The sequence below is a fragment of the Triticum urartu genome, chromosome 5A (assembly GCF_056163025.1).
Source record: "Triticum urartu cultivar PI428250 chromosome 5A, HENAU_Tu73, whole genome shotgun sequence".
NCBI classification, from domain to species: Eukaryota; Viridiplantae; Streptophyta; class Magnoliopsida; order Poales; family Poaceae; genus Triticum; species Triticum urartu.
The window spans coordinates 145,673,700-145,685,530 of record NC_141877.1 but is presented as its reverse complement, the minus strand read 5'-3'; the positions used below and the strand labels follow the sequence as shown (position 1 = coordinate 145,685,530).

Below are 11,831 nucleotides of genomic sequence, written 5' to 3'. Positions count from 1 at the left end.
TATAAAATAAATATAACAGTAGAGAAGAGAGTAGAGATAGCAGGGACGTCGGGAAAGGATCACACCCGCGCGCGAAAAAGTGGCCGGACACGCACTAGTTTTGCCGCGCGGCGTCCGACGTGCTTTATAAAATCCAACGCCCTCCCACTGATCTATGCCTTGCCACCGCTCTCTCCCCTCTCTATGCCTCGCCACCGCTCTCTCCCCGCTCTGTGCCTCGCCACCGCTCCCCCCCGCTCTTTCTCGCCTCGCTGTCGCCATGCTACCATGCCACCGCGTCGCCAGGAAACTTGGGGATACCACAGTGTCCGCGCGCGCCCCTCCGACGGCTTCTCCGCTGAGATCCGGTTCCGTGGGATGCGCCTCAGCCTCGGTAATTTTGACACCGCCAACAAGGTCGCCCATGTGTACGGCGCGGCGGCATGGCGCCTCCGGTGGCCTCATAGAACATTGAACTTCCCCAACGTGCCGACGCGGGAGCGGGCGCAGGAGCTCGCACCTCTGCCGTGGCTTATCACCAACGAGGATCGTCGCGATAACCGGAGGCGGGAGCACCGTCTTGGCATCACCGAGATGGACGAGGAAGCAATGGTGCTGTGGCGCCAACGCTTCCCATAGGACATCATCAACGAGCGCGAGTTCTACGCGCAAAGGAGGGCAGAGAGGGAGAAGAGGATGGCGGGGCGAGCCGCCTATCGCGAGGACAAGCGTACGCAAAAAGCTGATCCTCAATTCAACATGAGGCTAGGAGCAGCGTTGCCCTGGGAATCCGACGACGATCGGTATATTCACGCCTACATTGAGACGTCGGAGGAGGAAATCACCGAGGAGGAGTCAGACGACGAGGAGTAGTTGAACTATCTATTTTTATCTATCTATGTTATATCTATGCTGAGAACTATCTATGTCTCTACTCTCTACTCTCTAGTCTCTAGTCTATATCTCTACTCCTCGATCTCAGCACTGGAAACACTTTTTTAAAGCGCCGCGCGTTGCGCTTCTGTTGGAGATGCTCTAACATGGCAGACAAGTGCTTTAATGTTGCCCACAAGATGTGTGAGTATTACTAGTATATTTTTCTTGCCATGTTGAGATTTTCAAACCACGAGTGCGAACCTGCAGAGAAGCAATGAAGACCAAACACGGGATATTGGGGACATCTTCAAGGAGCGTGGCAAGTTAAAGAGGAGCTGCACCAAACCTGTAAAATGAGCTTTGGTAAGTAACACCCTTTCAATTACTTTCGTTTAGCCTCGTGTTCTTCGATGTGTATATGTTGTAGTTTCCTATTTCTCTTAGCCTCGTGTTCTTCGATGTGTAATAAGAAGAGTATTAATCGTCCTAGTGCTTTCATTTTCAGCTTGATGTAGGAAGTGGGTGTTCTCACCTTGTAGTCTATTTTTATATTTTTCCTTTTGAATTCACTTCTCTCAGTCCTGTTTATCTAGCTTCTACTAAATGGATCTGGGTTGCTCTGAGTATTGATCTAAAAAATAAGTTACTTCATGTCAGGATGCAGTTCCTGCGAGGAGGGAAGTATGGTCAACCTAGAGATCATGTTTCCAAAATGAGGCTGGATTACACACAAGGTGCTAGTTCCCTAATGATGCTGGATTAGACACAAGGTGCAAATTCCTAGATGATGCTGGAATACACACAAGCCAGGTGGAGTCATCAACTGTTCGTGTCCTTATGGCTCTAGTAAAGGCTGAAAGAAAGCATGCAGCAGCCCTTGAGAATGTAGCTGAGTTCTTGAAGAAGCGAAAAGAGCAATCAGATGCTCTCTTCACCCAAGCTAAAGAAGATATGGAAGAAGCCAGAAAGAAGCTAGCAGAGGCAGAGCAGGCTAGGCATCTCCTACTATCTAAAACTGTTGTCAATACAATTTTTCCTTCATAATAGCTAGGTTCAAATGTTTATCCAGTCAGCATGCCTATTGTGATGTTCGTGCATCTACTGATGTGGCACAAAATAACTTTTTTTGGGTCATGTAATAACAATAATTACTTTCTAAACAATAATAGACGAAGCACTGGACATGTATAGTTCACGCGCAAGCCCAACATTCCAAGTTCAACTTCCACATCAAACTCATGTTCACAGATATCTGCACATTCATAGATAATGTCCACAACCATGATTCACTTCAAAGCCAAAAAAATGTGAGGAGAGTTATAAATAAAGTATAACCTCAAGTTCCTATTACCAGTGCGAGCACAACAAGTCAAGACCATGCGTAATTAATTGTATTTTGGTCATTTTTTGACTAACCGCGAATAACTTCTAGAAGCAGGTATAATTTCTAATGCCGGCCGCGGCTGGGGTCCGTGATGTTTTGAGCCAAACCAGGCAACACACCGGGTGTCTATGCCGACGACGCGGTGGTTGTAGCATTCATGGGTTCAGAGCAGCAGCGGCTCCCGTGGTCTACTAGTTCTCGGTGTCGGCGATGGCCGCAAACATGCTGGCCACCTCCGCCAGCATGCCGCGGTTCCGCCAATGTTTGCGTCGGATGGCGCGGCCAACCACGGTGCACTTGACGCCGTGGTCCCCCGTGTGCCGGCGTTCAGCAATTGGCCACTCCTCTGCGAGCGGGCTTGGAGCATCGAGTTGATGCACCAGGGGCTAGCTAGGAGCGGCGGCTTGCTCCTCTGCTTGCCCACCTGCAGCCTCGCCCATCGTACTGATGACCTGGGGCGGGGAGGGAGGTGGGGCAGCGAGTAGCCTGGCTTGTCTGGGCACCCAGCCCTCTTTTATGCCGGAGAACTCGTTTTCTTGCTCACCTGATGCTGAGTGTGGAGAAGATGGTGCAAGTAGGATGTGGGGAGTAGCGGTGTGGTGGGGTTCTTGCCAGGCGTCTGGCCTTGTTTAAATAGCAAGCGGACGAGAGGAGCCAGCCGATGTTGTGTTCTAAAATGCCAGCTGGCTCGCGGAAGGACATGTTGCTGGCACACTTGCGGATTCAATGGAGGCAGGCGGGGCAGTCTGAAGTCGGTTGCATGTGGCGAGGAGGCGTGTTCAGCCTGGCCTGTAGCGAGTGGGGCCCTCTTGGCCAGCGCGCTAATTCAATGCCTGCGCTATGAGCGGTTGCGTCCGTGTCAGAGAAATCACTCCCTCTAGTCCTTTTTTGTGGGTATAACAAAATCTCGTTTTCCATTCACATTTTATAAGTAAAATTCGTGGACAAACTTTGACCCAAAATACGATGGGGACTAGTAAACCAGGACGGAGGTAGTAGTTTTTTTTTATTAAAGGGTTTCCCCCTTCCAATTTTCATTACTGAAAACCAACATCTAAACCATAGTATTTACCCTAGAACTACCAGGTTCAACATCTTGCAACATAAGTACTTATGAATTCCATTTGCGTTCCATATGCCAAGGAGGTAGTAGTTATGAATTCCATTTGCGTTCCATACCAATCGCTCTAAAAACTACTTAAGTACTCATAACTCGCCCTTGAAAATCGGAACTCTCACCCCGCTAAAAAATGATATTTTAAACGTGGTTACTCGATCTGTGGCAACTAGCGAGCCACCGCCTCCAGGTCGTTCAGCTGTGGTCCCAACCATCAACTCCTACTGATCAAATTATCACGCTAGCTGACTATTCCTACAAAGGTGCACTCCACCACGTACCCGGTACCCGCGCATGCAGCAATTGTGCACCTAGGGTTTTATGGTTTATTTGTTAACGGTGCCTTTATGTAACTCTCATGCGCGCGAGACAGCGAGAGACTGACCACATGCGTGTGCCTCTTCTCTTCGTATATCTACTCCACCGTTTGTCTAGTGTCCACAAAATTAAGTAGTTATAACTATTATCAATGTGCCAATGCGTTTCCACACGATCAAAGTAGATTAATACATATTCACTGATTTGACAGAAAAGAGTCTAGTTTTGAAATACATGTATCACTAAAAATATCTTATGTTTCACTCAATATATTCCTTTGGTGGTTTCGATGAGATAAGGGAGGAATGTTGTTGGTTTCAATTCGAGAAGTGGTATATCTCTAATTTCTATTCTTACTAGTAAGATGCCCATGTGTTGCACGGAACATCAAGATCTTGTGGGAGAAAAGGATGAACAAGGGAAGGCCTTATCTACAAATGTGGAGAGGATGGTGTGCCTGCCATCCTGCAATATAGGCCGTCCGATTTATATCTACACTCTTATAAAAATAGAGTTGGTGATGATGCTGTGCCTGCCATCCTACAATATAGGCCATCCGATTTATATCTGATGGATATGAAGGAAACTATGGCAATTTTGCAAAAGGGTACTCACACACCTCTCCACATTTGCAAATAAGGCCTTCCCTCGTTCATCCTTTTCTCCCACAAGATAAACTAGTGATACAAATGCATCTTGATGTTACGTGCAACGCACGGGCATCTTGCTAGTTAGAGATAAAAAACAGAGTTGGTGATGATGGTTTGCCTGCCATCTTGCAATAGAGGCCGTCCGATTTATATCTGACGGATAGGAAGGAAACTATGGCAATTTTGCAAAAATATACCCAGACCCCTCTCAACATTTGCAAATAAGGCATTCCCTCATTCATCCTTTTCTCCCACAAGATAAAATACTCATACAATTGCATCTTGATGTTCCATGCAACGCATGGGCATCTTGATAGTTGTTGCAAAAAGCCCATGTGTGTGTGTATGTTATGTGTGTGAGAGAGAGGGAGAGAGGAGGAGGACGGAGTGCATGTGTGACAAAGACACAAAGAGTGTGTGCGTGTGTGAGGTATCAGCTTAAAATGAGGCGATAGTGTGTGTGTGCACGATTGAGAGGGCGTGTCTCAAGAAGGGACGAAAAATATACATAGATAAAAGGAGAGCGAGAGAGACATGTACGCGATAGTGGAAGCACGAGTGTGCGGGTGTATAAACCTATCTGGAGGCTAGTCGGTCAATGATGTGAGAGAAATACGAGTTGGGGTGCGAAAGCGAGAGTTTTTTGTGTGTGTGCGTGTGTGAGAGAGAGACGATAGTCGGGAAGGGGAGTGGAGGCAGGAGATGTGTGTGTGTGTGAGAGAGAGAGAGAGCGGGTGGGGGAGTTTGTCTGATCGGTAAACAAATGAATAATGTCAGTTTATAACTAGGATGGAGACGGAAAGGAGACCGCAACAAATGTTGTGTCTGCAGGAGAGAGTAATTTTAGTGGTATGAGTCATATCTAGAGACATATAGGGTGTGTGAGAGAACCCTATAGAGAGAAAGACAAAGTGAAAGACAAGTGAGACTGTGTGTGTGGCGGTGAAAAAGAAAGCTTAGGTACCTAGTGATACCAGAGAACGGTAGAGACGTGAGAGATAATGAAAACCGTGTAATGTATAATGATAAGGAGAGTGTGACACTTCTCAAGGGAGACGTCGAGAGACCATGTTTGCAAAGATTGGAGAAACATGAAGTGAGCGTGCGGGTGAGCTGGAGAAAAGAGAATGATAGCTACGTGAAGGAGCATGCCAGAGAGATGGGCGTGAAAGGAGTCAACATAAAATGGATTCAAATATTTGAATTCGAGATGATGATACATGTAATTCATACTCGAAACAAAATTGATCTATCAAACATGCATACTCATATGAATTCACGCGCATCTATGTTATTTAATATGTAGATATTACTGATCCATACATTTTAGTAGAACATAATTTGGTTTGAATTTTTTTGAATTCAAACTTATGATTTTGAGATCATTGTATTTGTAAATCATATTATATACATATAAAGGAGCAGAATTCTTTGTTGTGCTTTTGAAAGTATATATAAAAAAATGATGTATATAGAATTTTATTTGAATCGCAAATGGATCTCGGCCGAACAAAAATAGAGTACAAACTGGTTTTGAATTGAGTTGGCACGGTAAACGTGCACTCTTGCTCTGCAAAAAAATGAATGAAGCGGGGAAAGTCGCAGTAACCGCCCGAAACCAAAATCCATGAGATGGAAATTACTGCCTATCCCTGACAAGCAAAGCCTATCGGCTTGATTTCTATAGGTTTTGATAGGGGTAGGTTTATAATTTCACTCAAACATGACATAACCGCCTCTCACCCGGATTCATACATGATGGGTGCCAAAGCACAGTGTCTCCTCGGCCGAAATCGACTCCCTCCCCGATTCATACATGGTGGGCGCTAAAAAAGAAACTCTCGTCGGCAAATATTCGATGTATGCGAGATTACCGTCCTATCCCCAACCAACTAATATTGTTGTGATGTAGGAAATTTTAAATGAGGGCTAAGTTTGTAAATTTACTCGCATTTGGCACAAGCGCGCCCTGAAGGCATGGTTCCCCCCTTCCTCTCTCCCTCCATTTCCCCATTCGTACTCCGTGGGCACCAAAACAGCCTCTCCACCCCAGCCTCCTCCGTCCACCACCCCATCCACCGCCGTCCTCCGCCACCATGCCGGAGCTGATACCCCGACGCCATCGTCCATTACAAGAGATCGACCTCTCTCATCCACGGCTTTGGGCCGGGATCCTTGCATCCCGTCCTCTCGCTTCATCCCTGCCGTCATCCACCTTGCCAGCGCCACTCCTACGGCCGTCTCGTCCACCGCGCCCCGCCGCCACCGTCTACCCTCCTAGATCTTCTTCCACGCCGCTGACAGCCATTGCTACCGCAGCACCGTCAAATTCTCAGCAGATGCATACACGGCGCCGTACCAGAGGCGGTACTCTTTTGTATCTGCTCAACATATTTATTGCAGCAAGGAAATAGATTGCCACTACTTTACTCTGATTTTCTTGTCCATCAGTTACTTGCTAGTTGAAAGCAAACATTGGTTGCGAAGTTTCCTTTGTCCATTTTGCACGTTCAGATCTGCCATGGCACGCTCAACACTATACTCACAATGCTTATGGTTTTCCCCTTTTATAGTCCACACTAGTTAAATGACAATAGACTAAATTTCAAAATTGGGTCAGTCGATTTTTCAGAGCTCGCCGGAGTTCGCCGGTGCGAATGAAGGGGCTCGTGTGGGGACGGTGGTTGTGGGGGGCAGTGGTGGGGCCTCGCCGAACGAAGAAAACTCGACGCGGGCAGGGGCGGGGGTGGGGGTGGCGGAGGAACAAAGGCGGTGGGGGCGGTTCAGGGGAGGGCGGGGGGTCGGGGCCGGTGGTTCGGCCGGCGGCCTATGCGGTGTTCTGTATGGGAAGAATTAGAGACGAGGAAGAGGAAGGGTTAGGAGACATAGGATCTTCATCCAACCGCCTGAAATGGTCGATTGACTCAAATGACAAAAGTCACGCGACTTGCATGCATACATGCCTTTATATTCAGTACCATCATTGTACCTGCTTAGCACTACTCCTGAATCCATCAAGCTAAACAACGTGCCACTCATAATTCCAAACTTGTTGCTCAAATACGAATATGATATGATGCTGATATTACTAAAACAGATAACGTTTAATTGGTCAGTTAATGTTCCTACTTTACTTTCAAAAAGCACGTGCACCACATATAGAGAGACAGTAGGGAGTTGCATTCTTAATGCGCTCTGGTTCATCATGTGTGGGCACTGTGCAACGAACATTTTATTATCCAAAATCTGCTTGCTCTTCTTTAGCATGTTCCTCTTCTGTTCTTCTTTAATAAGTACTCTCTTCGTTCCTAAATACAAGTCTTTGTATAGATTCCACCATGGACTACATATGGAGCAAAATGAGTGAATCTACACTCTAAAATGTATTTGTATACATCTGTATGTGATCCATAGTGGAAATCTCTACAAAGACTTATATTCTGGAACGGAGGGAGTATGATAGTAGTACAATATGTTCTTTGTAGTGAAGATGAGCAGGGACATTTGCACTGTAGAGGTCTATACGGTCGGTTGTGATGGACACTTTGAACTCTTCGGGCCTCTTTGATTCGTAGGATTTTGTAAACATAGGAATAGGATTTGTAGTGGCCTGCCCACTTGAATCCTATAAGATTAGCAAGGGAATGCGGGGAGTTGTGTTGCCTTTGAGAGTTACACTGATATTAAAAGGACCGCACCTTCAGTTGAAGAGAGCTGGTATCCAAAGCCTTTCTAGCCATACCGGCAATACTAGCACATATATTCCAGCAAGTTCCACTTTGCTGATTTTACTCCTGATGCTTATGATTTTCCCATTATATCTACACTATAATCTTTGTAGCTGCTATGTGTCACACTAGGAGTAGTCCACTCTTGAAGCTAAACAACACACCAATCATAAGTCCAAAGCTTACTTCTTCAAATACGAATTGTGATATGATACTGATATTAGTTAACAAACACATATTTAATTGGTCAGGTAATGCTCCCACTTTATTTTCCAAATTCATGTGGCCACATTGTAACGCCCCGAGACCGATGTGCTAGGTGTCCTCCAGTTATTCGCTGTTGTTGCCTTGTCATTGCTTTCGTGTCATGCATCGCATATCATGTCATCATGTGCATTTCATTTGCATACATGTTCGTCTCATGCATCCGAGCATTTTCCCGTTGTCTGTTTTGCAATCCGGCGCTTCTATGTCACCCGGTGCCCCTTTCTACCTCTTTTTGTGTGCGGGTGTTAAACGTTTTCGGATTGGACCGAGACTTGTCATGTGGACTTGGTTTACTACCGGCAGAGCGCCTGTCAAGTTTCGTCGCATTCGAAGCCCGTTTGACTGCCCAACCGCCATCCGTAGCGGCACCGTTGTCGGTTTATTCATCGGACGTTTTCAGTCTCCGGAAACCCGTGCCGGACTGCCCTCTCTTCTCTTCCCACAGACCACCTAGGTCCAGCCTACCTCTCCTCACATCCGGAACCGCCCGATCGCGATCGCAGGGTCAAGAAACCCCCTCCTAACCCTAATCCTAGCCCCCTTTTCCTATTTAAACCAACTCCCCTTCCATTTTGGGCAGCTACCTACCCCTCCCCCTAAAATTCCGTGCCCCCAATCATCTCCCAGCCGCCTCCCACCTCCTCTCCTCGAATTCCGGCGCCGGCAAGCCCTCCACCGCCACTTGTCGCGCCTCCATTGGCCCCGCCGACGTTGACCGCGCCCTCCTCCAACCCCAGGGCGCCACGCGTCGCCTCCAGCGCCCCGGCGCCGCCGCGGCCCGTCAGGCCCGCGGGAGGCCCGCCTCGGGCCGCAACGGGCCCGAGCCGCCCGCGCGCGTGCCCCGTTGGCCTTCTCCGCCGTCCAGCGCTGCGCGCCTCCGCTCTGCGTCCGCTGTTCGCCGCCGCAGTACCCTCGCAAGCGCCGACCCCGCCGCCTCGCCGGTGCGCCGCCCCGGCCACCAAACGGCCCACGCCGCCGCCGGACCCCAGATCCAGCCGCCGCCATGGAGCTGCGCCTCTCCGAGCTCCGTCGATGCCGGGAACGAGATCCCCGGGGCCGGATCCACCCGGATCTGCCCGTTTCCGGCGCCTCCCGCACATCCCCATCGTCCCTGGCCTTCACCGGCCCTGCCAGAGCCACCGCCGCCACCATGACCGTGTTCGGGAGCGAGCATATGAGCTGCTCCTCCCGTGCGCCGCTCCTGAACCCCGCGTGGGCCACCTCCTCCCTGGCCCAGCTCGCCGGCGGCCCAACCCATCTTCTCGCGGGCCTGGCCGACCTCCTCCTCTATTGGGCTTAGCCCCGCTGCTAAACCCCGCCCATACATTGTTTTTCTATATGATGCTCACTTGTGTTTTTTTCACTAAGTCCCCCCAGATTTCAGTATTTTCTGAGCATATTCATCGCATCATAGCTTCATCACCGTTGCTCCGATTCGTGCGTGTAGCATATCAAAATGTTCGTCTTGACGAGTACATCATTTCATCTCATTGCATCATTTTCATTTGAGCTCACCTTGATGCCCGAAATGCTGTGGGAAGAGGGCTATGTGATGATTATGTCAGATCTATTTCAGCAAATGGCCTTTTTTCATTTTTGCCATGATTTATGTGTGCATGCTATGATCCTGAGCTCTACATGTGTTTTGTAGAATGCCATGCCATCTTTACAGGGGTGCTTGCCATGTATTTTTGTGATATTTGTGGTGACTAGAACAAGCTTGCAAAGTAGCATAATCGTTGATGCTGATTTCAGGGACTTAGAATTTCTCCAAGTCCTTGTCCTGTTTTTGTTTTTATGCCATATGTTCATGTTGTTTCCTAGTGATCCATGCCTCTTTTGAGGATATCATTAAGGATGTTTTGTTAACATTGTGGTGATCTTTCCATCCATGTCATTGTTTGCAATTATGGAGTACCCTAGCTTGAGTCTATCGAGCTCTACTTTTGCTATAAAATGATCCTGGCAGATTGTTGACATGTTTAGAAATTTTGCCAAGGATGTTGCTATTGATCCGTGCATGCTTTGTTGTTGTTCTTGCCATGTCTAGCTTCTATGCCATGTCTTCTTGCTGGGTGTATGCTTAGTTTGTCATGTCATGCTCTGTAGTGAGTGCATGGAGCTCGTAAACATGCCTACTTGTTAACTGTTTTGCCATGCTCCAGTTTTTCACTAAGTTTGAATCTGTTTATGTTTTTGCAATGTTCACATGCTTGCAATTGTATTTTCCGATCCCTTTTGGCTCAAGGGCACTAAGGGACTTTTGTTATATGCTTAGAGTAGCTTCATGCGATGCCTTCATTTGCCATGATATGATCCTGTAGCATGTAGTTCTCATGCTCTAAAGTGTGCTTCCTGATGTTAAATTCCTGACATGTTTTTAATTTCACTAAGTCTGTAACCTGTTATCGTTTGCGCTTTTGCCATGCTTGTTTGATCCTGTTATTGAGTGAATTAGCCGTAGCTCAGTGTTCATCTTTTGTCAAGCTTCATGAGTGGATCCCTGCCATGTATTTTGTTGTTATGTTTGAGTGCTATAGCATATTTATCTTGATGCATTTAGAAGGCTACTTGCTGTTTATCGCAGACCGATGCCATATTTGTTTTGCTTGCCATTTCCAAACCGTGCATCCGATTCCGATGATCTTTATATCGATTTCGACCGAAATCACCTCACCTTTCCAGTGGCACTCTTGGATTTCCATGTTGGTGCCAGGTTCAATCATTCCTTTGCAAATCATGCATATGCACCGCATACCGCATCCCGCATATCATGCCATGTTCATGTGTTGGTTGTTTACTATGTTGTGTGCTTCTTTTCGGTGTTGCTTCTTCGGGTTGGTTCCAGTAACGTAGTGATTGTGAGGACCCATTCGACTACATCCGTTTGTCTTCTTCATGGACTCGTTCTTCTTCCTTGCAGGATTTCAGGCAAGATGACCATACCCTCGAAATCACTTCTATCTTTGCTTGCTAGTTGCTCGCTCTTTTGCTATGCCTATGCTGCGATACCTACCACTTGCTTATCATGCCTCCCATATTGTTAAGCCAAGCCTCTAACCCACCTTGTCCTAGCAAACCGTTGTTTGGCTATGTTACCGCTTTGCTCAGCCCCTCTTATAGCGTTGTTAGTTGCAGGTGAAGATTGGAGTTTGTTCCTTGTTGGAACATGGATATTTGTATGGATATCATAATATCTCTTATTTAATTAATGCATCTATATACTTGGTAAAGGGTGGAAGGCTCGGCCTTATGCCTGGTGTTTTGTTCCACTCTTGCCGCCCTAGTTTCCGTCATATTGGTGTTATGTTCCCGGATTTGCGTTCCTTACACGGTTGGGTCATAATGGGAACCCCTTGACAGTTCTTCTTGAATAAAACTCCTCCAGCAAGGCCCAACATTGGTTTTACCATTCGCCACCTAGCCTTTTCTTTCCCTTGGATAGGCCTGCCCAAGGGTCATCTTTATTTAACCCCCCCGGCCAGTGCTCCTCTGAGTGTTGGTCCGAACTG

At 47.4% G+C, this 11,831-nt stretch overlaps 1 pseudogene; it reads left to right on the top strand.

Annotated features, from left to right (window-relative positions):
- Positions 1-267: 267 nt before the first annotated feature.
- LOC147970624 (uncharacterized) lies at positions 268-852 on the top strand (annotated as a pseudogene).
- The last annotated feature ends 10,979 nt before the right edge of the window (positions 853-11,831 follow it).